At 43.7% G+C, this 25,654-nt stretch overlaps 1 long non-coding RNA gene across 2 annotated transcripts in view; it reads left to right on the top strand.

Moving 5' to 3' along the window:
- The first annotated feature begins 5,650 nt into the window (after nucleotides 1-5,650).
- The window catches only part of LOC148473140 (uncharacterized), a 164,527-nt gene continuing 144,523 nt past the window's right edge, over nucleotides 5,651-25,654 (top strand). The window contains exons 1-2 of one of the 2 annotated variants that reach the window (XR_015873003.1): nucleotides 5,653-5,717; nucleotides 12,617-12,678. This is a non-coding gene — a long non-coding RNA (uncharacterized LOC148473140). Of the gene's footprint in view, nucleotides 5,718-12,616; nucleotides 12,679-25,654 lie in introns of both variants that reach the window. The other variant, XR_015873002.1, reaches the window with a different exon arrangement.

Raw genomic sequence — 25,654 nt, 5'->3', positions numbered from 1 at the left:
GTGCGAGCGGCCAGGGGGCGATTTTAACAAATAAACGAGCGTATGTTTTGCTCGCTCGTTCAGACTTAGAGGTGTGAACAGACTGCAATTTGCGAACGGATCATTTGAATAGCCACCCCTTGTTTTTGAACGAACGACCGCAAATAGCGAACGGCTCTGAATCAGGCCCTGTGTGCGCAGTAGCCGCACGTGCATCAACAAAGTAGTGCCAAGCGTGCACCTGTGTCATAAGTAAAGGGCCGGCTGGCTTGACCGTTAAGGGTGCTGTAACCCCCGAAAGTACACTCCAGTCCAAACCAAAAAAAAAATTATTTTCTGTGTTTGTGAATTGTGTGCGCAGTAGCCGCATGTGCATCAACAAAGTAGTGCCAAGCGTGCGCCTGTGTCATAAGTAAAGGGCCGGCTGGCTTGACCGTTAAGGGTGCTGTAACCCCCGAAAGTACACTCCAGTCCAAACCAAAAAAAAAATTATTTTCTGTGTTTAGACGCACGTATATATCAAATTGATATAACATAAATGGAGGACCAAACTTTCTCCGATAAAAATAAAATAGAGAAAGATCAAGAACCACTTCCTCCTAGTGCTGAAGCTGCTGCCACTAGTCATGACATAGACGATAACATGCCATCAACGTCGTCTGCCAAGGCCGATGCCCAATGTCATAGTAGAGGGCACATACAATCCCAAATGGCAAAGTTCAGGAAAATTACCTTGAAAAAGACATTTAAATCAGCTGAAGAGAAACGTAAACTTGCCAATATGCCATTTACGACACGGAGTGGCAAGGAACGGCTAAGGTCGATCCCTAGTATGTTCATGACTAGTGGTTCAGCTTCACATGACGATGGAAGCCCTCCTCCCACTAAAAAAATCAAAAGAGTTAAGCTGGCAAAAGCACAGCGAAGAACTGTGCTTTCTAAGAAGATATCACAAATCCCCAAGGAGAGTCCAAGTGTGGTGGTGGTTGCGATGCCTGACCTTCCCAGCACTGGACGGGAAGAGGTGGCTCTTTCCACCATTTGCACGCCCCCTGCAAGTGCTGAAAGGAGCACCCACAGTCCACTTGCTGATATGCAAATTGAAGATGCCACTGTTGAAGTACAACAGGATGAGGATACTGGTGTAGCTGGCGCTGAGGAGGAAGTTGGCGAGGAGGATTCTGATGGTGATGTGGTTTGTTTAAATCAGGCTCCGGGGGAGACAGTTGTTGTCCGTGAGATGAAAAAGCCCATCACGGTCATGCCTGGGCAGAAGACCAAACATTCCACCTCTTTGGTCTGGCAATATTTCTATCCAAATCCGGACAACAACTGTCTTGCCATATGTACCATATGTAAAGGTGAAATAAGTAGGGGTAGGGACGTCAACCACCTAGGAACATCCTCCCTTATACGGCACCTGCAGCGCGTTCATAAAAAGTTACTGTCAAGTTCAGAAACTTTGGCTAAGACCGTAAGCAGTCCAGGGACACCTAAATCCCATTGTCCTGTTGTATCCAAGCGCCTGCAAACCACACCGTCAACTCCCTCCTCGTCAATTTCCTCCTTAGTCAGGATCGGAAGTAGTCCTGCAGGCCATGTCACTGGCATGACTGACTCTCCTATCCGGGATTCCTCCGGAGGATCCTGCATTGCTACGCCTACTGCTGCCGCTGCTGCTGTTGCTGCTGCTGGGAGTCGTTCATCATCCCAGAGAGGAAGTAGGAACACCACTACTTTTACTAAACAATTGACCCTCCAACAGTCCTTAGCGAGGAGGATGAAGTACGACAGCAGTCATCCTGAAGCAAAACGTATAACTGAGGCCTTGACTGCTATGTTGGTGTTAGATGTGCGTCCGGTATCCGCCATTAGTGCAGTGGGATTTAGACAATTGATGGAGGTAGTGTGTCCCCGGTTCCAAATCCCGTCTAGATTCCACTTCACTAGGCAGGCGATACCGACACTGAGGACACTTTTTCTGACGTTTCTGTACAGTGTCCTGAAAAATGCCATTGTACACAATGTCCACTTAACCACGGACATGTGGACAAGTGGAACAGGGCAGACTAAGGACTATATGACTGTGACAGCCCACTGGGTAGATGTATCACCTTACGCAGCAACAGCAGCAGCGTCACCAGTAGCAGCATCTCAGAAACGCCAGCTCTTTACAAGGCAGGCTACGCTGTGTATCACCGGTTTCAGTAAGAGGCACACCGCCGACAACCTCTTAGAGAAACTGAGGGAAATCATCGCCCAGTGGCTTACCCCACTTAGACTCAGCTGGGGATTTGTGATATCTGACAACGCCACCAATATTGTGCGGGCATTACATCTGGGCAAATTCCAGCACGTCCCATGTTTTGCTCACACAATAAACTTGGTGGTGCAGAATTTTCTGAAAAGCGACAGGGGTGTGCAGGAGATGCTTTGGGTGGCCCGAAAAATTTCTGGCCACTTTCGCCATTCAGCGACTGCATGCCGAAGACTGGAGCGCCAGCAAACACTCTTGAACCTGCCCCGCCATCACCTGAAGCAAGAGGTTGTGACGTGGTGGAACTCAACCCTCTATATGCTTCAGAGGATGGAGGAGCAACAAAAGGCCATACAAGCCTATACATCCACCTATGACATAGGCAAAGGAGGGGGTATGCACCTGACTCAAGCGCAGTGGAGAATGATTTCCGTGTTGTGCAAGGTTCTCCAGCCCTTCGAACTTGCCACACGTGAAGTCAGTTCAGACACTGCCAGCTTGAGTCAGGTCATTCCCCTCATCAGGCTTTTGCAGAAGCAGCTGGAGAAAGTGAAGGAGGAGCTAAGACGGAGCGATTCCGCTCGGCATGTGGGACTTGTGGATGAAGCCCTTCATTTGCTTTGCCAGGATTCCAGGGTGGTCAATCTGTTGAAATCAGACCACTACATTTTGGCCACCGTGCTCGATCCTAGGTTTAAAGCCTATGTGGTGTCTCTCTTTCCGGCCGACACAAGCCTGCAGAGGTGCAAAGACCTGCTGGTGAACACACTGTCAGCTGAAGCAGAACGTGACACGTCAACGGCTCCTTCTTCATTTTCTCCCGCAACTGGGGCTGCCAGGAAAAAACTTAGGTATCCTAAGCAACCCGCTGGCGGTGATGCAGGGCAGGCAGGACCAAGTTTGGACATCTGGTCCGGACTGAAGGACCTGGCAACAATTTCTGACATGTCTACTGTCACTGCATATGATACTGTCACCATTGACAGAATGGTGGAGGATTACATCGGTGACAGCATCCAAGTAGGCATGTCAGACAGTCCATACCTGTACTGGCAGGAAAAAGAGGCAATTTGGAGGCCCCTGTACAAACTGGCTCTATTTTACCTGAGTTGCCCCCCCTCCAGTGTGTACTCCGAAAGAGTGTTTAGTGCAGCCGGGAACCTTGTCAGCGAAAGGTGTAGGAGGTTGCTTCCACAGAATGTGGAGAAGATGATGTTCATCAAAATGAATTATCAGCTCTTCCAGGGAGACCAGCCTCCAGAAGGTACAGAGGGACCTGTGGTGGTGGATTCAAGTGGGGACGAGTTAATACTTTGTGAGGATGAGGATGTACACACTGAAGAGGGTGAGGAATCGGTGGATGAGGAGGATGAGGATGACATCTTGCCTCCGTAGAGCCAGTTTGTGCAGGGACACATTAATTGCCAGCTTGTTTTGTGGGGGCCCAAACGAACCAATCATTTCAGCCACAGTTGTGTGGCAGACCCTGGCGCTGAAATGATTGATTTGTTAAAGTGTGCATGTCCTGTTTATACAACATAAGGGTGGGTGGGAGGGCCCAAGGACAATTCCATCTTGCACCTCTTTTTTTTCTTTGCATTATGTACAGTTTGGGGCCTAGTTTTTCTAACTGCCATCCTGTCTGCCACTGCAGTGTCACTCCTAGATGGGTCATGTGTTTGTGCCACCCACTCGTGTCGCTTAGCATAGTCATCCAGCTACCTCGGTGCAACCTTTTGGACATAAAAACACTATTGTGAGGTGTGAGGTGTTCAGAATAGACTGGAAATGAGTGGAAATTAAGGTTATTGAGGTTAATAATAGCATAGGAGCAGAAAAACCTACAAATTCTGTGATCTTAGCTGTTTTTATGCTTTTTTTCAAAAAAATACAGATCCAAAACACAAAAACCCAGAACCCAAAACACGGAAGGGTGGTTTTGGCAAAACCAATCCAGATCCAAAACACGAAGAAAGATCCAGATCCAAAACACAAAACATGAAAAGTGGCCGAAGCACACCCCTAGTAAGGATGTTTAAGGTATTTAATTAGCAATAAGCCAATGGAGATCTTATTCTTTCTGGCTTTGAAATGGGTGGTTTTGTGCAGCCACCATATAAAAAGATGCAATAAATCAGTTGGTGGGAGTGTCATGATCGCTTAGTGAGACTTCCATGCAATTTCTCTGTGTATATACTGAAAGGCAAAAAATATGGTAGTTGCTCAATCAGCTTAATGATATACTACAGGTGCTTGTAAAGGACGGGGTTTACACTGAACAAAGAAAAAAGGGATTTGCCCCCAGCACACTGCAGATAAATCAAAAATACTTGAATCCTACATGATAATAGGGGCCCCTGGGGTTGTTCTGGCTGGATCTTTCTCATGGCATAACCACTTAATTCACATAGAATATTTTTTCACTTCTCTATTCGTTTGTATATTATTTATGTCCTTTTAATTCTTTTACATTTCATTAATACTTATTGATTTATCTTTACACATCTATCCTTTTACACTTCACTATCACCTTTTTTCCCCTTTTCGTGTGATGCCCTGAGGATGGTCCTTGGCTGGAATTTTTTGGGGTGCCTTGCTTCTCGAACGTGAACCCCTTAATGTTAGGGAGTTAGGGATGCTGGTATAGAGGAGCCTTGAGGTCGGCCCAGCGTTTATTCATATATTTGCAAATGTATGTATCCAATACCTCTGAATTTCTATTATCATGTAGGAGTCAAGTATTTTTAATTTAGCTGCAATGTGCTGGAGGGCAAATTCCTCTTTTCTGTGTTCTATATAATGAAAGGCGCCTTTTTCTAAGGATGTTTGCACCCACCTTGGGGCTAGTGTGCAGTAAGTGCTGATTCTAATGATGGCAGCTGTGGGTGCACAAGCTGTGGATTTTATAACTTAATGAAAGTGTTCGGAGATTGGCATTAGGATAAGGTAGTTAGTATGGCAGCCGTGGCCTCCTGCACTCATCAGTGATTTGCATCGGGCTGACAATTAAGGCCATGGGCACACTTCCACTGAGCATGGCAATAGGTACCTAGAGGTGGGGTATATGGCATCACAGGCCACAGTATATGGCAGGACAGGCCAGCTGCAGGTATCACAGTGTATGCTGGTGAGTGGTCAGAGAGGGACAGATGTGAAATATATGGCAGATATAAGGTCACTATGAGTCCAGTCATTGCAGGTACAATGAGCCTGTACCTAGAACTGCAGCTCAGGGTAAACGCTGCAGGGAAATTGTACAATCATGAACTGATTCTCTTGATAGACACAGGGATGTCACAGAATACAGGAAATATGTCATTGTCATATGTCTGCAGGCTATGAGCAGGTCAGCCCTTCTGACGTCTGACGGTTCCTATAACTCACTGGGTAACATTGTTGCATTAGTGACTTTCTGCAGCATTGGTGAGAGAGCCTAGGACCCGGGTGGTGCTCGTGGCAGCTTCTTGAGGTGGACACTAAGGTAGGACATGTCCTTTATTCTGCTTTACATAGATGTAACAATGTAATATCACCTGTAATAGGTGTATATGGACCCAGGGGCAGCTCCACAGGCCAAACAATTGTAATTTCATTAATATTCATTGTTTATATAGCCACAGTGCTGCGTGATGGCTGAGTGATAGCCACGTATTATATATATTCAGTCATAGCCATGTATTATATATATATATTCTGTCATAGCCACGTATTATATATATTCAGTCATAGCCAGATACGGTATATAACATATCATAGCCACATATTGTATATATTCTGTCATAGCAACGTACTGTATATAGCCATGTACTGTATATAACATATCATAGCCATGTATTGTATATATGTTCTCATAGGGCTCTATTTACTACAATCCGCATATTGAATGCAGATTGTGGTGTGATATTACTGAGTGAATTCGCATTGCGAATTCAGGTAATATCACAGGGATTTACTATAAATCCCTTGCAGGGACAGAGCTTGCGATAAAGCTCTGTCCCTGCGGATCCCATCCGCACTTTAGTCGCGGTATTTTCGGAAAAAATACCGTGACTAAGAGCCCGCGCATGCGCCGACCGACCACCGCTACTAACCCCCCCCCGATGCTAAGCCCTGCCCCCCGGTGCTAAGCCCCGCCCCCGAGATCGTGGACCCCCGTGACCCCCCCTCCCCCCCCCCGCGACCCCCCCCTCCCTTCATTACACTTACCTGCATCCTCCTGGCCTCCGGTGATCTTCTCCGGGCTTCCCGATCAGGTGATCTCCCATACTGCACTGGGGCCCGATCACCTGATGACCAGGCCCCAGAGCACTGTGGGAGACCAGCTGACCGGAGAGGAGCCATCACCGGAGGCCCGATCACCGGTCCCTGGATTCAGGTAAGTAAAAAAAAAATGTTTAATTTTTTTTTCTTTTTTTTACAGCAATCAGCTTGTGGTCTGTTTAGACCACACAGCTGATTACTGGTACCGGCTCCCGCCTCTGCTCTCCCCGTTAGAGCAGAGTGGGAGCCCAGTAACCGGGGGAGACCCTGGATAATGCCACCTCCAGGTGGCGTTATTATCACAGGGCATCCCCCGGTATTTTTTTACAATTTATTTTTAGTAACTTGCACACAGATCACATTTCCCATTACAATTATGGGAAATGCAATCTGCTTTACTAAAAATAAGTGATACTGGGGGTTGGAGTAGAATTTTACTAATTCTACTCCAATTGCCCTGTAATAAATACAGGTGAAACTAAAATAATGTGAAAAGGGTAAAAATAATGTTGATAAATAGAGCCCTTAGTCACATACTGTATATATGGTCTCATAGACACATACTGTACATATGGTCTCATAGCCACATGCTGTATATATGGTCTCATAGCCACGTATTGTATATAGGGGTGAGCGGGTTCGGATTTCTGAAATCCGAACCCCCCCCATCCGAGGCCGATCCGAGTCAGGTTCGACTTTTCCCACCTGACTCGGATCTGAAATCGAGGCAAAACGTCATCATCCCGCCTTCCGGGTCTCACAGGTTTTGGCTCCTATATAAGGTACCCATGTCTGCGCCATTTTCTCACTCGGCTGTGGATAGTGAAGAGGGAGGGTGGGAGTTAGGGCTGGCTGGGCTGTGTAGTGTAGTGTAGTGCAGAGTAGTGTTGTGCTGTGCTGTGTTGTGCTGTGCTGCTGTTGTCCTTAGGGGCTGTGTCCACTCCTCCAAAGTCCATAGGGGCTGGCTGTGTTGTGCTGTGCTGCTGTTGTCCATAGGGGCAGTGTCCACTCCTCCAAAGTCCATAGGGGCTGGCTGGACTGTGTTGTGCAGTCAGTTGTCCATAGGGGCTGTGTCCACTCCAAAGTCCTGTGCAGTGTCCCAGTCCTAAAGGGGTGCCGAGGTGTTGTCCAGGGGGTGCTCTGTCCATCAGGGGTGCTTCCCCAAGTGCAAAAAAAATATATATATTTTCTGTGTTTGTGAATTGTGTGCACTGTGGCTGCACGTGCATCAACAAAGGAGCAGTGCCAAGCGTGTGCCTGTGTCCCATAAGTAAAGGGACGGCTGGCTCATTTCTTAAAGGGTGGTGTAACCCACAAAGTGCACTAGTCTCCAACAAAAATAAAAAATTATTTTCTGTGTTTGTGTGCGCCTTAGCCGCACGTATATATCAATATAACATAAATGGAGGACCAAACTTTCTCCGATAAAAATAAAATAGTGAAAGATCAAGAACCACTTCCTCCTAGTGCTGAAGCTGCTGCCACTAGTCATGACATAGACGATAACATGCCATCAACGTCGTCTGCCAAGGCTGATGCCCAATGTCATAGTAGAGGGCACATACAATCCCAAATGACAAAGTTCAGGAAAATGACCTTAAAAAAAACATTTAAATCATCTGAAGAGAAACGTAAACTTGCCAATATGCCATTTACGATATGGAGTGGCAAGGAACGGCTAAGGTCTTCACAGCTTCACATGACGATGGAAGCCCTCCTCCCACTACAAAAATCAAAAGAGTTAAGCTGGCAAAAGCACAGCAAAGAACTGTGCATTCTAAGAAGATATCACAAATCCCCAAGGAGAGTCCAAGTGTGGTGGCGGTTGCGATGCCTGACCTTCCCAGCACTGGACGGGAAGAGGTGGCTCTTTCCACCATATGCACGCCCTCTGCAAGTGCTGAAAGGAGCACCCACAGTCCACTTGCTGATATGCAAATTGAAGATGTCACTGTTGCAGTACAACAGGATGAGGATACTGGTGTAGCTGGCGCTGAGGAGGAAGTTGGTGAGGAGGATTCTGATGGTGATGTGGTTTGTTTAAATCAGGTCATGCCTGGGCAGAAGACCAAACATTCCACCTCTTTGGTCTGGCAATATTTCTATCCAAATCCGGACAACAACTGTCTTGCCATATGTACCATATGTAAAGGTGAAATAAGTAGGGGTAGGGACGTTAACCACCTAGGAACATCCTGCCTTATACGTTACATGCAGCACGTTCATAAAAAGTTACTGTCAAGTTCAGAATCTTTGGCTAAGACCGTAAGCAGTCCAGGGACACCAAAATCCCGTTGTCCTCTTGTATCCAAGTGCCTGCAAACCACACCGTCAACTCCCGCCTCGTCAATTTCCTCCTTAGTCAGGATCGGAAGTAGTCCTGCAGGCCATGTCACTGGCATGACTGACTCTCCTATCCGGGATTCCTCCGGAGGATCCTGCATTGCTACACCTACTGCTGCCACTGCTGCTGTTGCTTCTGCTGGGAGTCGTTCATCATCCCAGAGAGGAAGTAGGAACACCACTACTTTTACTAAACAATTGACCCTCCAACAGTCCTTAGCAAGGAGGAAGAAGTACGACAGCAATCATCCTGAAGCAAAACGTATAACTGAGGCCTTGACTGCTATGTTGGTGTTAGACGTGCATCCGGTATCCGCCATTAGTGCAGTGGGATTTAGACAATTGATGGAGGTAGTGTGTCCCCGGTTCCAAATCCTGTCTAGATTCCACTTCACTAGGCAGGCGATACCGAGACTGTACAGAAATGTCAGAAAAAGTGTCCTCAGTGTCCTGAAAAATGCTGTTGTACCCAATGTCCACTTAACCACGGACATGTGGACAAGTGGAACAGGACAGACTAAGGACTATATGACTGTGACAGCCCACTGGGTAGATGTATCACCTTACGCCGCAACAGCAGCAGCGTCACCAGTAGCAGCATCTCAGAAACGCCAGCTCGTTCCAGGGCAGGCTACGCTGTGTATCATCGGTTTCAGTAAGAGGCACACCACCGACAACCTCTTCCCTCTTGAGGGAAATCATCGCCCAGTGGCTTAAACCACTTAGAATCTCCTGGGGATTTGTGATATCTGACAATGCCACCAATATTGTGCGAGCATTACATCTGGGCAAATTCCAGCACATCCCATGTTTTGCTCACACAATAAACTTGGTGGTGCAGAATTTTCTGAAAAGTGACAGGAGCGTGCAGGAGACACTTTGGGTGGCCTGAAAAATTTCTGGCCACTTTCGCCATTCAGCGACTGCGTGCCGAAGACTGGAGCGCCAGCAAACACTCTTGAACCTGCCCCGCCATCACCTGAAGCAAGAGGTTCTGACGCGGTGGAACTCAACCCTCTATATGCTTCAGAGGATGGAGGAGCAGCAAAAGGCCATTTAAGCCTATACATCCACCTATGACATAGGCAAAGGAGGGGGTATGCACCTGACTCAAGCGCAGTGGAGAATGTAGGCCTGATTCAGAGCTGGACGCTATTTGCGCTCGCTCGTCCAGAAAGAGTGGCTGGCTATTTAAATTGACCGTTCGCTCTTTGCGGTCTGTTGACGCCTCTATGTCTGAACGAGCTAACAAAACATGCGGATGTTTTATTGCAAAAAACGGCCCCTGGCCGCTCGCATCATACGTCATCTCCGCTATTTATTAGATTAATCGAGTACATCGAAAGGCGAATGAACTGCTCGCTATTCTTGTGGTAGCATTTTCCTACCGCAATCAAGCGAGCAGTTCTAGCTAAAAGACACCCAACTGACGTGGTCGATGACGCTGCTTTGTTAATTATGCACACCCATTAAACGCCCGTTTTGACCGTTTGGCACGCCTGCGTTCGGATCTCCACTACCCATTTTCAAGCACCTTCCCCTGTTACCACCCACAAACGCCTCACTCTGTCACTCAAATTAGCAGGCATTCGCTATTTTGCGAGCACACGATTTTCGACCGCACTGACTGGTTTGCGCATGCTTACTAAAACCCATACGCATGCGCAGATGTGTGAACATCGCTCGGAACAAAGGAGTGGCTGCTTAGAAGTGGCTCTGAATCAGGCCCTGATTTCCATGTTGTGCAAGGTTCTCCAGCCCTTCAAACTTGCCACACGTGAAGTCAGTTCAGACACTGCCAGCTTGAGTCAGGTCATTCCCCTCATCAGGCTTTTGCAGAAGCAGCTGGAGATAGTGAAGGAGGAGCTAAGACGGAGCGATTCCGCTCAGCATGTGGGACTTGTGGATAAAGCCCTTCATTCGCTTTGCCAGGATTCCAGGGTGGTCAATCTGTTGGAATCAGACAACTACATTTTGGCCACCATGCTCGATCCTAGGTTTAAAGCCTATGTGGTGTCTCTCTTTCCGGCTGACACAAGCCTGCAGAGGTGCAAAGACCTGCTGGTGAAAACACTGTCAGCTGAAGCGGAACATGACACGTCAACAGCTCCTTCTTCATCTTTTCCCGCAACTGGAGCTGCCAGGAAAAAACTTAGGTATCCTAAGCAACCCGCTGGCGGTGATGCAGGGCAGGCAGGACCAAATTTGGACATCTGGTCCGGACTGAAGGACCTGGCAACAATTTCTGACATGTCTACTGTCACTACATATGATACTGTCACCATTGACAGAATGGTGGAGGATTACATCGGTGACAGCATCCAAGTAGGCATGTCAGACAGTCCATACCTGTACTGGCAGGAAAAAGAGGCAATTTGGAGGCCCCTGTACAAACTGGCTCTATTTTAACTGAGTTGCCCCCCCTCCAGTGTGTACTCTGAAAGAGTGTTTAGTGCAGCCAGGAACCTTGTCAGCGAAAGGCGTAGGAGGTTGCTTCCACAAAATGTGGAGAAGATGATGTTCATAAAAATGAATTATCAACTCTTCCAGGGAGACCAGCCTCCGGAACGTACAGAGGGACCTGTGGTGGTGGATTCCAGTGGGGACGAGTTAATAATCTGTGAGGATGAGGATGTACACAACACTGAAGAGGGTGAGGAATCGGTGGATGAGGAGGATGAGGACAACATCTTGCCTCTGTAGACCCAGTTTGTGCAGGGACAGATTAATTGCCAGCTTGTTTTGTGGGGGCCCAAACGAACCAATCATTTCAGCCACAGTTGTGTGGCAGACCCTGGCGCTGAAATGATTGGTTTGTTAAAGTGTGCATGTCCTGTTTATACAACATAAGGGTGGGTGGGAGGGCCCAAGGACAATTCCATCTTGCACCTCTTTTTTTTCTTTGCATTATGTATAGTTTGGGGCCTAGTTTTTCAAACTGCCATCCTGTCTGCCACTGCAGTATCACTCCTAGATGGGTCACGTATTTGTGCCGCCCACTCGTGTCGCTTAGCATAGTCATCCAGCTACCTCGTTGCAACCTTTTGGAAATAAAAACACTATTGTGAGGTGTGAGGTGTTCAGAATAGACTAGAATTGAGTGGAAATTAAGGTTTTTGAGGTTAATAATAGCATAGGAGCAGAAAAACCTACAAATTCTGTGATCTTAGCTGTTTTTATGGGTTTTTTAAAAAAAAATACAGATCCAAAACACAAAACCCAGAACCCAAAACACGGAAGGGTGGTTTTGGCAAAACCAATCCAGATCCAAAACACGAAGAAAGATCCAGATCCAAAACACGAAAAGTGGGCAGTGCACACCCCTAATTGTATATATGTACTGTATTTATGGTCTGATAGCCACGTACAGTATATATGGTCTGATAGCCATGTACTGTATATATGGTCTCATAGCCACATACTGTATATATGGTCTAATAGCCACATACTGTATATATATTCTCATAGCCACATATTATATATATGGTCTCATAACCACATACTGTATATAGGGTCTCATAGCCACATACTGTATATAGGGTCTCATAGCCACATACTGTATATAGGGTCTCATAGCCACATATTGTATATATCATGAGATCACCACAAAAAAGTTAAATTTCCACCACCCATCTCAGATTTTTTTGAAATTTTTTTAGTTAAGAGAGGATGTCAAAACAACTATTTCTACCAAATTTCTCGACTGTCTGACAATTAGTTGATTAAATATTGATTTTTCAATTTATTAAATTTACTAATCATGGCTTCTTTATCCAGTTTATTTGAAGTATCACGGGTGTTTATTAAGGAATCACCACATAATTGGAAGCCTACTAAAGGTAACTTTTCCTCCCGAATCCAAAAATCCAAACCAAATTATTTTATCTGCCTCTTGTTTTGTGTTTCGGCAAAAACGCACATTTTTCAAATAGAATTAAAACCGCTAGGGTTCCATCAACACTAGGGATCCCATTTTTTGGAGGGTGCTTAAAAAAGGTATACTTTACTAGCACAAAAAAATCAGTAGGGTACTGTTTAATAGTGGAGGAAAAAAATATGAAGTTTATGTTCGATTACTGTTGTACCACATACATAATATTGGAGAAAAAAAATCATCAAGCTGACACTTGATTACTGGTGTACCGCATACATAATTTACTCATTGTTAAAAACCATATAAAAAAAAGTGAACTAAACTGAGGCAATGGGACAAAACTCCCATACAGAAAATGAAACAACAGAAATTGATGGGAAGGGGATTCTCTTTAGAGAAACCAAATCTAATACTTTCCAGGGAAAGAGAGAGGTAGACACAGAAAGATAGTCAATCATGGCAGCTTCTCCTTCAAAGTGCACATTTGGTAGTTGGTTTAATACGGACTGCTGTATTACTAGCTACTCAAAAAACAGTTCATTATGAAACAGTTAGTGAAACTATTACCAAAATTGGAGTATGTTTACTACTTCAGTAATGGTGCTAGTGCACAATACAAGAACTGCAAAAACTTCCTGAACTTATGCTTCCATAAGGATGACTTCAACATTCAAGCAGAATGGAATTTTTTTGCCACATCTCATGGTAAGAGTCCGTGTGATGGTATTGGAGGGACTAGCCACATGCTGTATATATGGTCTCATAACCATGTACTGTATATATGGTCTCATAGCCACATACTGTATATATGGTCTCATAGCCATGTACTGTATATATGGTCTCATAGCCATGTACTGTATATATGGTCTCATAGCCACATACTGTATATATGGTCTCATAGCCACATGCTGTATATATGGTCTCATAGCCATGTACTGTATATATGGTCTCATAGCCATGTACTGTATATATGGTCTCATAGCCACATACTGTATATATGGTCTCATAGCCACATGCTGTATATATGGTCTGTGGCCGGAGGCCGACCACACGTGATTAAAATGGCTGCCACGGCACTGAAGAGATTAACCCTCATGCCGCAGCACCATTATTAAAAGGACCTTTAGGTGCGGTGCGCCACGTACTGCGAATGTATACGTAATGTGTTTGAACATGTCATTCAATGTGCTGTGCGCAGTTGGGGAAATGTACTTTTTAAATGTTTAGCCTATGCACTTATAAGGAATGTATAAGTTATTTTGCTTAGAAGGCTGTAACAATTAAGTCAAATAGTTTTGAGATATTCTCACCTCCTAGTGATATGTAATTATCCTGACGTAGTGACCAAGCCTTCGTTTAGCACTTTCATTGAAATGCAATGCAGAGGTCTCTCGTGTGTCTATGTACAATACCCAGCAAGTTTGGCAAAAACAAGTTGTTTGTGTTTAGGAAGCTTCTATGTTGTGTAAGAGCTTAGAAGGTGTAAGACTCAGAAAGCCCAAACTGGTTTAGTCATAGACATGTGAAAGGACAAATGCAATAGGAATTTGCATTATATTTACCTTTTCAGAAACAGTATATGCTAACTCAGTTTGTGCTTAGGAAACCAAATGTTTTTGGGTGGTATCAAGGAAATTGATTCAATTTCTGTGAAATATAAGATGTATTCATTTCATTTATGTTTTGTGAGAGAGCCTGATTGGCCAAGAGGAACCCAGGGCGGACTTACCCCTGTGGTAATGTGTATTGGAGTGGCATAAAAGGAGGCCTCGTGCCTGGTAAAAATTGTACATCTTTGAAAATCCTCTGTGGAGAAGAATTGCTGTAACATCTTGCCTGACTTCAACTGCATCTTAATCCTGCGACCAACAGAATTGCATCAAAAGCTTTTCCGTTCTCCGGCTGTTCTGGGTAAGAGCTCCGTGTCTCCAAGTTCAAGCCCTCTGTCAGCTACTGTGCAGACCTGGTCCATTGCAAGGGATCAGGAGGAATCAGCCGACACCAATCAGGGGGTGTGGCCGCAGAAAATCAAATGCATACGCAGCAGAAGCGGTTCCAGGTGCTGAGGTAGGAGCCCAAGGGTACGTAAGAAGTGGTTCCAAACACCGATGGTAGAGTTTGGTGGTGGCAGCATCGTTACGCCCATGGCACAGTGGGCGGAGTCAGTGACAGGCAGTTACTGACAGTAAGCGGGAATCCCTGATACCCCAAGGTCAAGTGGGGATCAAAACCCCCCAACCTGTGATCGGGAGTCCGGGCTGGAAGCCATCCGGTCACATGGTCTCGTAGCCACATACTGTATATATGGTCTCATAACCACGTATTGTATATATGGTCTCATAGCCACGTACTGTATATATGGTCTCATAGCCACGTACTGTATATATGGTCTCATAGCCACGTATTGTATATATGGTCTCATAGCCATGTACTGTATATATGGTCTCATAGCCATGTACTGTATATATGGACTTATAGCCATGTTTTGGATCTGTATTTTTTCCAAAAAATTATATAAACAGCTGTAACCAAATAATTTGGGCCTATTTTTGTTCCTACAGTATTATTAACCTTAATAACAATCATTTTCAGGCATTTGTAACCACCTCACAGCTCACAATATTGAATTCACTATTTTTCACCAATATAGGCCAAAGGCTACAACGAGCTGGGTGGCTAAAGTAAGCAACAGAGCAGCGGCACAAACACATGGCAGTTTAAAAAAATATAGGACATCTATGAAACATTGCCACACAGCAGTGGCAGACAGGATGGCGATGCCCCAAATTGTGCCAAATGTAAAGGAAAGAGGTGCAAGATGGAATTGTCCCTCCCACCCACTCTTATGTGGGATAATAAGAAGGACATGCACAGTGTAACAAACCAAACACTTTAGCCACTAGGACTGACACTTTCGTGGCTGAACTCCTTGGTTTGTTTTCACCCACACAGAACATTTTTTGGAAGGACTACCTGCAATTATTATGGAGGTTGATGATGAGGGTGTTGGTGGTGGAGATTGCATGTGCTGGTCCAAACTGCTGGTAGCTGATACTGGACTGCTTTTTATTAATTTACAAATTATTATAATTTTGCTAAACAAATTGCATGAACTCGCTGCAAATTACGTAACAGGGAGGAGGTGCCTAGATGGTTAAAGTCCCTTCCTCTGCTAATTTTGGCTTAACAAATGGAATAGATGCCTTCACAACTGTTGTCAGAATTTAGATTAAAATAATTCCACACACAAGACGTGGCTTTTCTGGCTTTCTTTTTAAGAGCATGAACTGCTGCCACTGGTGGCTGATTTACGCAAACCACATCCTCATCATCAACATCCACATTACAGTCAGTTAGGACACAAAATTCCCCCTCATCCTCCTTTTGCACTTCCTCCAGACTATCATTCTCATGTTTTATTATTTCACCATCTAATACTAGCACAGCTGTCATGCCATCAGTGATCCACTGTGAAACTTGGTGACAGCTGTTATACTTACTCCCTCTATCAAAGGACTGTTTAATAGTCAATTGTTTTTTTTTTAATTACTACTAGTAGTAGTATTCTTTGTCCCCTTCTGGGATGAAGATCCACCCCCAGCATCAGCAACAGGCGTAGCACTCAAGGATCCTTCTCAGGAATCACGGATAGGGGAGGAGTCAGTCATGCTTTTGAAATTGGATGCAGGACTACTTCCAAACACGAATGAGGATGTTGATGATGATGCAAGTGTTGGTGGTGGAGATTGCAGGTGCTTTGGTCCAGATAGAAGGGAGCAGCTAGGGGACACTGGACTGATTGTTGTTTGGTTTTTTGTCCCCAAAGTTTCAGAATTTGAAATACCCATTCCAATTTGATGAATGCACTGCAAGTGATGTAATAGGGAGGAGGTTCCTAGATGGTTAAGGTCCTTACCTCTACTCACTGTTACATGGCAACTGTTACAGATGGCTTGGAAAAGGTTGTCTAGATTTAGGTGGAAATAATTCCACACATGAGAAGTGGATTTTTTGGTCCTTTTCCCCGGCATGGCAACAATGGGATTTTTCCCAACATGGGCAACAACTGTTGCCTCATATACAGCTTTTACACAAAAATCCTCTCCAGCCCCTATGGACAGGACAACAGCCAGCCCCTATATGGACAACAGCCAGCCCCTATATGGACAATAGCCAGCCCCTATGGAGTGGACAGAACAGCCAGCCCCTATGGACAGGACAATAGTCAGTCAGACTCTATATGAACAACAGCCAGCCCCTATATGGACAACAGCCAGCCCCTATATGGACAATAGCCAGCCCCTATGGAGTGGACAGAACAGCCAGCCCCTATGGACAGGACAACTGCTAGTCAGACTCTATATGAACAACAGCCAGCCCCTATGGTTTTGACATAACAACAGCCAGCCCCTATATAATATATGGACAACAGCCAGCCCCAGCCCCTATGGACATAAGCAGCCAGCCCCTGAGTGACAATGACAACAGTAGCCAGGTCCTATGCACAGCATCAGCAACAGCACATTCACAGCCCCCTCCTCACTCTCCACAGACAGAATGAAAAATGGTGGTGATTGTGGGATCTTTTATACAATCCAAGACGCTGCGAGAATCTGATAGCAGGATGATGACGTTTTATCTTGTTTTGAGATCTGTCAGGCAGAAAAACCCAAGCAGGCTTGGATCTGACTCGGATCCCCTAAGTTCAAGTGGGTTCAGATCTTTGGAACCCACACCCTCTCAACTCTAGTTCTCACAGCCAGATACTGTATATATAGCCACATACTGTATATTTGGTCTCATAGCCACATACTGTATATTTGGTCTACAGAAGAGCAGGTCAAGTTCTCTAAGAACCGGACCCACCTGAACTTCCAGATCCGAGGCGAGATTCGAGCTAAGCTCGGGTTTTCCTGCATGACTCAGATCTCAAAACGATGCAAAACGTCATCCTTCCGCTGTCGGATTCTCGCAGGCTTTGGATTATATGAAGGTCCCCGCGATGAGCACCATTTTCACTCCGGCTGTGGAGAGAGAAGCTAGCAGACATAGTCAGTCACTGTCAGTCACTCAGTGTGTGTGTCCAGCCTGAAGGCTGCTGCTGTGTTGTCCATAAAGGGGCTTAGGGTGCAGTTTATAAAGGGGGGCTTCCTTCAGTGGGTGCTGCAGCTGCTGAGTCACTTATCCTGTCAATTAACCGTGGCTGCTGATTTGTTGTTGTCTTGTCCATTAGGCTAGGGCTGCAGTCCATAAAGGGGTGCTGTGTTGTCCCGGGGGGGTGATCTGTCAATTAGGGGTGCTCTTTCCCAGTGTAAAAAATAAATGAAAGTGCTTTTTTGTGTGTGCGCGCGCATTAGTAACTTTGCTGATCTATTATTGTACGGCGACACTGCCGCAGTTTATCATCCACGTATTTGTGACTCTGCAGGTGGTCTGTCTGCACTCAGCAGGGGGGCTTTGTTGTCCATCAAAAAGGGGTGCTGCCTGTGTTGTTCATCAAGGGGCAGCTGCCGCATTCAGGGGTGCTCTTCCCTCAGTGACCCTCATTTCATCATCCTTGATATGAATGATGATCAAATGAGAGGAGAGCAGGAACCACATACCAGGCTTGCAGCTGCTACCAGCAATCATGAGGCCATCAATGTCATCTATGAAGGCCGATACCCAAGGGCTTAATTCAAAATCAAAGAAGCAATGTTTTACAATATATACAACATAAGGGTGGGTAGGACGGCCCAAGGACAATTACATCTTGCACCTCCATCCTGTCTGCCACTGCAGTGCCACTCTGTGCCTTGTTGGAAGCTGAACTGTCACATATTAGTGCCGCCCACTGCTGTCACTTCGCTTAGTCAGCCAGTTAGCGCAATGCAATATTTTGGCCTAAACTGGCTCAAATCAATATTGTGAGCTGTGAGGTGGACAAAATAGACTGGAAATGAATGAAAATAAATGTCATTGATGTTAATAATATGGTAAGAACAAAAACAGGCCCAAATTATGTGATATCAGCTGTTTTTATGATTTTTTAGAAAAAATAGAGATCCAAAACCAAAACACGCAAGGGTGGTTTTATTAAACCAAATCCAGATCCAAAACCTTGAAGGAGATACAGATCGAAAACACGGAATTTTGTACCCTGCAATTTAACTACACAGACCCCCCATGAAATGTGTAGTGAAATCAGTGGTCTACACGTGAACATAAAATAGCTCTCGCCAGTAATGCAGCACTCTAGTGGAAAGATGTGGTGTGATATGCACTGCATGAATTGATCCACAAATTGCTCATCCTGCCAATGTGAGTACCATTTGAAGCAGCCATCTTGGGTGCACTACGAAGGTTACAGTGTGTGTGATATCATACAAGGAATAAATATGGGGTCCCTGAAACATGTGTGGTGTGATATGTACTGCATAAATAGATGCACAAGTTACTCATCCTGGCAATGTCAGCACCATCCGAGGCAGCCATCTTGGGCGCACTGCGTAGTTACATCTGACAGGATGTGCAACTTGTAGAAATATAACATCTTGGTAAAAAAAAAAGAAAAGAAAAGCTGAATACAGAGGCAAAATGCACAGTATTAATACAAGGTGACAGCAATATAACAGCTATGGAAAGGTTCATCTAAACTTAAGAGGAAAAGACAACGAATAGAGCAAAATTGCACCAAGCCTCATAATTTGGCAACCACAACCCAAGGTCCATTTGAAGGGTAACCTTGCTGCGTCACTCAGAATGGCACAGTAGGAGTGGGTCAGCAGCTTGCTTGGGGAGATCAGCCAGGTGTGGATCAGGAGGGCTGCGGGCAGCATTGGGGATCCAGGAGCAGGCACAATCCATAGGCATGGCAGAAATGTGGTGTTAGATGAATAGGGTCCTTGGTAGCAGAAATTACTGATTGATTGTTCTCCTCCGATTTAACTCCTGAATAACTCCGGCTTCAAATTAAAAATTCTAAGTACACTTTAAACTAAGCACTTAAAATCTAAGCACTCTTGCTATAGCAGCCTTGACTATGTAGCCTAATAGTAACTAGAGATGAGCGGGCCTGGTTCTCAGATAAGCAAGCCCATCCGAACTTTGGGGATCTGAGGGCACAGCTCAGATCTCCCCACCTGCCCTGGATCCTATTTGAGGCAAACCCCTCGAGATCCCGCTGTTGGATCTCAAGGTTTTGCCTCGAGCAGCCATTTTACAAAGTCACATTGAATTAAATGGGCTTACCGCTGATTGGCTGAGAGAGCCATCTATCAATAAGCACTTGCCCATAGACTTCAATGGGAACAGTAAAAGGAAGAAAGATAGCACTCATTCCCCCTCACTGACACCGCTGCCAACACAGCTGGCACCCCTGCACTGCCGACACCACCTTCACTTAAGGATTCTTCTAGGGCAAGGACTGATGTGAATGAGTAAAATATTTTGTTGTAAATGCCTCCTCCCTCATAAATTTACTTCAGAATATCAAACCCTTCCTGTCTCTGCCTTCAACTACTGTACATATATACTCCAACTCCCTCAGGCCTCTCTTGCATAATAAAAACATTTGTTTCCTGATATGCCATGTTGGAAGTTGAACTGCCACATTTTTGTGCCACCCACTGATGCCGCAAAGCTTAGTCAGCCAGCTAGCTTTGTGCAAATGCTGGGCCTAAACTGGATGAAAACAATATAGTGAGCTGTGAGGTGGTCAAAATTGACTGGAAACAAGTGGAAATAAATGTTATTCAGGTTAATAATACTGTAGGAACAAAAACATGCCAAGTTTATGTGATTTTAGCTGTTTTTATGATTTTTTTTTAAAGAAAAAATCCAGATCTAAAACCAAAACCGAAAAATAAAACACGGAGGTGAGGTTTTGGCAAAACCAAACCGGATCCAAAACCAGGGGAGATCCAGATCCATAACCAAAACATGGGGGTCGGTGCACATCCTTACTGAGAATAGGCATGTGCTGGGGGCATGGGCACTTCTGTAGGGGGCATTCATGTCCGCTGTTGCTATTTACACATGGTTTAGGTTTTTTCTTTGCAGCTTGTCAACTACTTGTTTTGAGTAAGGATATTCCATGTATGATTTTTAGTAAATTTCTGTGTTGTATTGTTTTCTATTGAACGTACCTGTGAGTCAGTGTGATTGGTTATTGCTAATACATTACTAATTTGTAAACAGATATAACAGTGGAAATGACTGTACAGTAATGTTATTCAGGCTAATAATACTGTAGGAACAAAAAAAGGCCCAAAAATTTGAATTTAGCTGTTTTTATCAATTTATAAAAAAAAAAATACAGATTCAAAACCAGAACCAAAACATATAACTTAATCCAGATCCAAAACCAAAACATGGAGGTCAGCGCACATCACTAATAGTAACTAATAAGTATCATGCATCACACCTGCTGAGTGGTACAATCCACCTCATATTGGGTACATACAGGGGTTAAAGTTGGCCGGTATGGGGCTGAATTGTGTTCCATCAGATCCATTTGGAGGTGGAACCAGTTCCACCTTTTCCAGCCCGCCTTACCTGGCCAGACAGCCTGGTGCCGCAGGTAGGCTTCATTTGCCGGGCGCCTGCTGAGATTTTGTTACCAGTGAGCAGGCAGCTACTTTCCCACAGCAGCAGCAGGTTGGAGTTCACTCCTTAACTCTGGCCAGCTCCCACAGTGGGCACTATGGGAGAGACATCATGACGTCTCTCCCATAGTTCCAAGGAGCAATCAGACCAGATGGTAATGGGCACAAGAGCAGGGCTTCAGGTAAGTATTGTATTGTTATATCTGATTATTTTGTGTAAAGGGCAATACTACCGGGGGCACTACTACTGGGGTCACTAATCCATAAATCATGGAGAGTAGCAATAACCAGTAAATCATGGAGAGTAGCAATAACTAGTAAATGATGGAGAGTAGCAATAACCAGTAAATCATGGAGAGTAGCAGTAACCAGTAAATTATGGAGAGTAGCAATAACCAGTAAATCATGGAGAGTAGCAATAACCAGTAAATCATGGAGAGTAGCAATAACCAGTAAATCATGGAGAGTAGCAATAACCAGTAAATCATGGAGAGTAGCAATAACCAGTAAATTATGGAGAGTAGCAATAACCAGTAAATCATGGAGAGTAGCAATAACCAGTAAATCATGGAGAGTAGAAATAACCAGTAAATCATGGAGAGTAGCAATAACCAGTAAATCATGGACAGTAACAATATCCAGTAAATCATGTAAAGTAGTAATGACCACTAACCCATGAAGAGTAGCAATAACAAGTGAATCATGGAGAGTAGCAGTAACCAGTAAATCATGGAGAGTAGCAGTAACCAGTAAATTATGGAGAGTAGCAATAACCAGTAAATTATGGAGAGTAGCAATAACCAGTAAATTATGGAGAGTAACAATATCCAGTAAATCATGGACAGTATCAATAACCAGTAAATTATGGAGAGTAGCAATAACCAGTAAATTATGGAGAGTAACAATATCCAGTAAATCATGGACAGTAGCAATAACCAGTAAATTATGGAGAGTAACAATATCCAGTAAATCATGGACAGTAGCAATAACCAGTAAATCCTGGACAGTAGCAATAACCAGTAAATCATGGAGAGTAGCAGTAAAGAGTAAATTATGGAGAGTAGCAATAACCAGTAAATCATGGAGAGTAACAATATCCAGTAAATCATGGAGAGTAGCAGTAACCAGTAAATTATGGAGAGTAACAATAACCAGTAAATAATGGAGAGTAGCAATAACCAGTAAATTATGGAGAGTAGCAATAACCAGTAAATCCTGGAGAGTAGCAATAACCAGTAAATCCTGGAGAGTAGCAATAACCAGTAAATCCTGGAGAGTAGCAATAACCAGTAAATCATGGAGAGTAACAATAACCAGTAAATCATGGAGAGTAGCAATAACCAGTAACTTATGGAGAGTAGCAATAACCAGTAAATCATGGAGAGTAGCAGTAACCAGTAAATCATGGAGAGTAGCAATAACCAGTAAATTCTGGAGAGTAGCAATATCCAGTAAATCATGGAGAGTAGCAATAACCAGTAAATCATGGAGAGTAGCAATAACCAGTAAATCATGGACAGTAGCAATAACCAGTAAATCATGGAGAGTAACAATATCCAGTAAATCATGGAGAGTAGCAATAACCAGTAAATCCTGGACAGTAGCAATAACCAGTAAATCATGGAGAGTAGCAATAACCAGTAAATCATGGAGAGTAGCAGTAACCAGTAAATTATGGAGAGTAGCAATAACCAGTAAATCATGGAGAGTAGCAATAACCAGTAAATTATGGAGAGTAGCAATAACCAGTAAATTATGGAGAGTAGCAATAACCAGTAAATTATGGAGAGTAGCAATAACCAGTAAATCATGGAGAGAAGCAATAACCAGTAAATCATGGAGAGTAACAATAACCAGTAAATCATGGAGAGTAGCAATAACCACTAAATCATGGAGAGTAGCAATAACCAGTAATTCATGGAGAGTAGCAATAACCAGTAAATCATGGAGAGTAGCAATAACCAGTAAATCATGGAGAGTAGCAATAACCAGTAAATTATGGAGAGTAGCAATAACCAGTAAATCATGGAGAGTAGCAATAACCAGTAAATCATGGAGAGTAACAATAACCAGTAAATCATGGACAGTAGCAATAACCAGTAAATCATGGAGAGTAGCAGTAACCAGTAAATCATGGTGGAGAGTAGCAATAACCAGTAAATTATGGAGAGTAGCAATAACCAGTAAATCATGGAGAGTAGCAATAACCAGTAAATTATGGAGAGTAACAATATCCAGTAAATTATGGAGAGTAGCAGTAACCAGTAAATCATGTAAAGTAGTAATGACCACTAACCCATGAAGAGTAGCAATAACAAGTGAATCATGGAGAGTAGCAGTAACCAGTAAATCATGGAGAGTAGCAGTAACCAGTAAATTATGGAGAGTAGCAATAACCAGTAAATCATGGAGAGTAGCAATAACCAGTAAATTATGGAGAGTAACAATATCCAGTAAATCAAGGACAGTATCAATAACCAGTAAATTATGGAGAGTAGCAATAACCAGTAAATTATGGAGAGTAACAATATCCAGTAAATCATGGACAGTAGCAATAACCAGTAAATTATGGAGAGTAACAATATCCAGTAAATCATGGACAGTAGCAATAACCAGTAAATCCTGGACAGTAGCAATAACCAGTAAATCATGGAGAGTAGCAGTAAAGAGTAAATTATGGAGAGTAGCAATAACCAGTAAATCATGGAGAGTAACAATATCCAGTAAATCATGGAGAGTAGCAGTAACCAGTAAATTATGGAGAGTAACAATAACCAGTAAATAATGGAGAGTAGCAATAACCAGTAAATTATGGAGAGTAGCAATAACCAGTAAATCATGGAGAGTAGCAATAACCAGTAAATCCTGGAGAGTAGCAATAACCAGTAAATCCTGGAGAGTAGCAATAACCAGTAAATCATGGAGAGTAACAATAACCAGTAAATCATGGAGAGTAGCAATAACCAGTAACTTATGGAGAGTAGCAATAACCAGTAAATCATGGAGAGTAGCAGTAACCAGTAAATCATGGAGAGTAGCAATAACCAGTAAATTCTGGAGAGTAGCAATATCCAGTAAATCATGGAGAGTAGCAATAACCAGTAAATCATGGAGAGTAGCAATGACCCGTAAATCATGGACAGTAGCAATAACCAGTAAATCATGGAGAGTAACAATATCCAGTAAATCATGGAGAGTAGCAATAACCAGTAAATCCTGGACAGTAGCAATAACCAGTAAATCATGGAGAGTAGCAATAACCAGTAAATCATGGAGAGTAGCAGTAACCAGTAAATTATGGAGAGTAGCAATAACCAGTAAATCATGGAGAGTAGCAATAACCAGTAAATTATGGAGAGTAGCAATAACCAGTAAATTATGGAGAGTAGCAATAACCAGTAAATTATGGAGAGTAGCAATAACCAGTAAATTATGGAGAGTAGCAATAACCAGTAAATCATGGAGAGAAGCAATAACCAGTAAATCATGGAGAGTAGCAATAACCACTAAATCATGGAGAGTAGCAATAACCAGTAATTCATGGAGAGTAGCAATAACCAGTAAATCATGGAGAGTAGCAATAACCAGTAAATCATGGAGAGTAGCAATAACCAGTAAATTATGGAGAGTAGCAATAACCACTAAATCATGGAGAGTAGCAATAACCAGTAAATCATGGAGAGTAACAATAACCAGTAAATCATGGACAGTAGCAATAACCAGTAAATCATGGAGAGTAGCAGTAACCAGTAAATCATGGTGGAGAGTAGCAATAACCAGTAAATTATGGAGAGTAGCAATAACCAGTAAATCATGGAGAGTAGCAATAACCAGTAAATTATGGAGAGTAACAATATCCAGTAAATTATGGAGAGTAGCAATAACCAGTAAATCATGGAGAGTAGCAATAACCAGTAAATTATGGAGAGTAGCAGTAACCAGTAATTCATGGAGAGTAGCAATAACCAGTAAATTATGGAGAGTAGCAGTAACCAGTAAATCATAGAGAGTAGCAATAACCAGTAAATCATGGAGAGTAGCAATAACCAGTAAATTATGGAGAGTAACAATATCCAGTAAATTATGGAGAGTAGCAATAACCAGTAAATCATGGCAGTAGCAATAACCAGTAAACTATGGAGAGTAGCAATAACCAGTAAATCATGGAGAGTAGCAATAACCAGTAAATCATGGAGAGTAGCAATAACCAGTAAATTATGGAGAGTAGCAATATCCAGTAAATCATGGAGAGTAGCAATAACCAGTAAATTATGGAGAGTAACAATATCAAGTAAATCACGGAGAGTAGCAATAACCAGTACATCACGGAGAGTAGCAATAACCAGTAAATCACGG

Source organism: Taudactylus pleione, unplaced genomic scaffold (assembly GCF_031769625.1).
Source record: "Taudactylus pleione unplaced genomic scaffold, aTauple2 ptg000966l, whole genome shotgun sequence".
NCBI lineage: Eukaryota > Metazoa > Chordata > Amphibia > Anura > Myobatrachidae > Taudactylus > Taudactylus pleione.
Note: the sequence above shows the minus strand (reverse complement) of the source record. Positions and strands in the feature narration are given on the sequence as shown.